At 45.6% G+C, this 4,662-nt stretch overlaps 1 pseudogene; it reads right to left on the bottom strand.

Annotated features, from left to right (window-relative positions):
* Positions 1-3,011: 3,011 nt before the first annotated feature.
* On the bottom strand, positions 3,012-4,034 carry LOC131503533 (coiled-coil domain-containing protein 71L-like; annotated as a pseudogene).
* Positions 4,035-4,662: the final 628 nt, after the last annotated feature.

Below are 4,662 nucleotides of genomic sequence, written 5' to 3'. Positions count from 1 at the left end.
CACACAGCACAACAGTGACAGTAAACAACAATGAAGCTTGCTCTCCACAATTATAACATCACTGGTTCTGTAAGGAAAATTAAGTTGCTGGGTGTCAAGTAGAAGGGGGATAAAAATGACATCAGGAATTCAAAAGCTTATTTGAGGTGCCAGTCATCGCATATAGGCACTCAAGCATAGCAAGGTCATAAACTTCCTCCTTACTTGTGCCATATGAGACATAAAGGTACGAGAATGAAAAAAGACTATGGGATTTATTTCAAAAATCTGTACAACCTGACCTCAGACTCTTTTTAGAAGACTGTAAATGAATGCCTCACCAGAAATGCCACCGTGTCAAGTTCCTTTTCACGGTCTGCCCAAAAGGATACATAAAATACTTTCATTTTCCTATTAATATATGAATCAACTATATTAGTTGTTTTTTCACATTTTATAAGTTGTAAAACAAAACTTCAGCAAGGTTTTCTAAAAACTAGGCAAAAACAAAGATTTTTTTTTTTTTTTTTTACCATCCTGTTTTTTAAACTAGAAATGGCAATATTTTTTACGGGACCAGCTAAACAACATATTGAATTTAGGATGGACATTCAGATCCAAACCGAAATCAGATAGCCCAGATAACCGAAAGCATGAATGCAAGTTCAAGTGCAATAAAATAACAAGGTATAGCAGGGAAAAACTAACGTTCTCAGTTAAGTTCAAATAACTGCATGGTGTCAAGGGTTGTGTTTCAAAGCTGTGCTGAGCTAAGTTATCCTCCCAGCTACATCTAATTTCAAAACCCTCTGGGAAGCTACCTCGATAAGCTATATGTCGAATTTACATTCCAATATGGTCATTGGATTCATTTTTAATTATTATAAAATTATATACAATAGGGAAGTTGTACAAATATGTATCTTTTCCTCAGGGACTAATTAGCTAAAACAGTTAATTTGGGAAGGGTGGGGGAGAAAAACCTATGTATTTAAAATACCATTGGCAATGGAAGCTAGTAACGAAAATTTTTATAAGCTTCCTATGAAACGAGTATAATTTAACACTCTCCATCTTTTAAATAATTATTCACTTTTATTTACTCATGTGGCAGTATTTGTAACAACACATTATCACTGACTAGTGAAAAAAAGAATATGAGGTTTACTGGAAACTGTATATTAGGAAGCTATGCCATTTGAACTCTACAAGCCCGAGAGTCAAAATCACAATTCTCGGGGTGCCTGGGTGGCTCAGTCGGTTAAGCGTCCGACTTCGGCTCAGGTCATGATCTCACGGTCCGTGGGTTCTAGCCCCGTGTCGCGCTCTGTGCTGACAGTTCGGAGCCTGGAGCCTGCTTCAGATTCTGTGTCTCCCTCTCTCTGACCCTCCCCCATTCATGCTCTGTCTCTCTCTGTCTCAAAAATAAATAAACATTAAATGAAAATTAAAAAAATCACAACTCTCATTATTGCCCTAAAAAACTGCCAAGCAGAGAGAAACCGTAATCTTGAAGATTTAATAGGTCATCTTTCAGCCTGGGATGGATGGTTCTATTGCAGAACACTTAAACTTGAAAGAATAGTGGTACAAACTCACTCCTTGGCCCTTCCGATTTTATCGCAGTAAAATCTGGCTGCGGCACCACTGACTAAAAATCATTAAGTCTTGCTGCCACCAATAACTGAGGTCACTTGGATAATCAAGAATTCCATGCTGGGCAACAGGATATAAACACGATCATGAAAGTGAAAAGTACTCTGTGTGGCTCTCCTGTTTGATCCCTCTGGTCTTTGATTATCAAACAAAAAGACCAATACCTGCTAACATAACTGTGCATGGACATAAGATAATAAAGGAAAGTCCTGGAGCAAAACTGTTAACCAACTGCCATGATTTTTATAAGAGTGATGCATGGTAATGTGGATATTTCCTGTTATCCAACAACAACGACAAAAGCAAGTGAGGAAAATCTATTTTGCCCAAAGATAACCTCAACCAGGTATTTGGTGCCAAAAAAAATGTACCACCGCTCTATATCAGTAATACTTCAGAGAATTCCAACGGCTATTATGTATGCAGCTTTAGTCACCACACTTACCCCTACTCATTTATTCTACGTGATTTCCATTTTAAAATAAATTATCCTGGAAAGATTCCCAGATCAGTGTGTGAGATTAGTACAAGGCCAAGTCAATTCCGAGAGGATTCCATCCATGTCCATAACCAGCACCAGTTTTTTATTTATTTATTTATTTATTTATTTATTTATTCATTCATTTATTTATTTATTCATTCATTCATTTAGTTATTTATTTATTGAAAATCACTCATTGGTTTTTAATAGAAACCGTGTGGTTTCTCAATGCACTTTCAATTTTACCCAATTATAAAGAATTTCCCAAGTTAATTTTACTCAACAAAACTTCCCGAGTGTCTACCATTTCCTTTAGGAGCTCAGTAAACATAAACATTACATTTCAATATAAAATCTTTAGAAACGTCTTAAGAATGTGTACACAGTTGAACTTTGAATCTTTTGGTTAGTAATCACCGAGCCCATGACATTCAAAGCCATACAAATCCTTACATTATTAACAGTGATACGCTTGAATTTCTTAGAAATTCTTCGAAAATATCCTTGGTCAAAGCGTTGGAATCCAGTTAACTCGGAAAGGTGTGGGACTCAGAATACCCACTATTGCCATTGGTATTGAGAATACCAACTATTGCAACAACTTTCCACACATATTCGATCTTTCGTCCAGAAAGAGTGGCAGTCAAAAAAGGAGACAAAGAAAGAAAATGAGGCGGGAGGAGCCAGAGGTGGGTGAACAGCAAGGGAATTCTAGCTTTATTACACAAGCATGGAACCAAATTCCTTTGGAGGGGGTGGGGGTGGAATGGCTTCTTCTGATGACTTCAGACCAATGAGGGAACAAGAGAGAACATGGATCTGCCCCTACAGTCCTGGAGACATCTCAATCTGGGGTTAGGAAGAAAGGGGACCTCCCTTGCGGTCCAGGGGTCTTCTACCTCCGCATACCCGGTGCTGGGAGGCAGCAGAGGGGCACAGCTGCCCCGGAGTCCCAGAAGGCGGCGGCGCATCCTGGGGGCGCGGGCCGGGACCGTCTGGTGCTTCTTCTCCTGTAAAGTGCACTAGGGGACGCGGTCCCGGCTATCCGTGGTTCATCCCTCCAGGCACAACCCGTCCCGGGGCTGAGAGGTCGCGTGGCGGTGGCCCGCATCTCACGCCCAGGCACTGGGAAGCGGCGGAGTCTCACCACGGGTTCCAGGCTCACTCCCAGGACTTGGCGCGCCTGGCGCCGCGCTTCTGGCAGGCTGCTCTGGACCCACACGTCGCCCGCTACGCGAATGGTGGGGAAGGTGGTCAACGTCGGGGTGGCCGCCCTTCCACTCTCCTCCAGGGTGCGGACCCCGGAGTAGGGACCGGAGGCCGCGGGCTTGCGGGGGCTGCTATCCTCGCGGGACGGCGGAGGCGGGGGCGTCACCTTCCTGTGGCCGACCACCACCGTCCAGGGTCCGTGGGGCCTCCGCCTGGCAGCTGGCAGGCGCGTCTGGAGGTGGGCCTCGGGGGGCTGGTGCCGGGGGTCCGGGGCCAGGGTCAGGAGGGAGGTAGCCATAGACGTCCTTGCTGCGCAGGATGTGGGGGGAGAACTGGTGCTTGAGGCTGCAGAGGTAGCTCCAGAGCTCCGCGTCGGAGCTCCTGAACTCCGTGCTGCGGGGCAGGAATAGCTTGAAAGCGTCGATCAGCGCCTTGGTGCTGTTGGCCGGCTACAGTTGGACGGTTGCCACCGCATGTACACCACCCTCTCCTCAGGCGGCTCCAGCGCGGCCCCCCCTGCAGCGCTAGAGGCTCCTCCCCCGGCGGCCAGGGCCAGGGCCGCCAGGGGCCAGCGCCTCCGCCTCTTCATGCTGCTCAGGATGTGAGGCCGCTAGGGGCCGCCGCACTTGCCAGGTTTCCCGGCCGCCTCAGGACCCTAATGAATTTCCTACCATGAAGCCAAATCAGGCGGCAGGCTGTGAGAGTTACACCGCAGTTGCTAGGAGACCAGGCGCTTTGTGAGGTCACAATGTCTGCATATCTTATCAAGGTGGGCTGCCCAAAGCTGCCTTAGGTTTGGCTGTGTTTAAGATTATGCCCTTGAGAAAGACCTGCACGCAATCTTACCTGAGAAGGCCCATAATTCTTCACGAGTTCAAGAGGGTTGTCCTAGAGGTGAATGCACGGGTGCTTCAGCCTCCATTCATTCCATCTAACATGAAATGACACGTAGCGGTGTAGAGTACACACAACTTGCAATCAAACATGACTCTATGAGGGTTTTAGCTAATTAAATGCCTTGTCATGCAACGCACTGAAAGCCAAATTGAAATAACTACTCTACCCTTTCAAAGAATACCGATATACTGTTCCTTGCTTAGGGTTCCATAAGTGTGTTGCTACAGCTCACAGTTCACGAAGCTGTTCTTCACAGCAGCAGCAAACAGTTGGCCTAGTTAGGATCCATGCTCACTTTCATGCAGCTTAGGGAAGACCGAGTCGTTGTGTGCTTAAGAGCAAAGCGTCAACGAATTCTGTGTGAGTGGCCAGTAGGGCATTCAGTGCCACTAAAACCTATTCACTACATACCAATTCATGATATTTCAGGTAAGTCATAG

The sequence above is a fragment of the Neofelis nebulosa genome, chromosome Y (genome assembly GCF_028018385.1).
Source record: "Neofelis nebulosa isolate mNeoNeb1 chromosome Y, mNeoNeb1.pri, whole genome shotgun sequence".
NCBI classification, from domain to species: domain Eukaryota; kingdom Metazoa; phylum Chordata; class Mammalia; order Carnivora; family Felidae; genus Neofelis; species Neofelis nebulosa.
The sequence above is the reverse complement of the archived record's forward strand: the minus strand, read 5'-3'. Positions and strand labels throughout refer to the sequence as shown.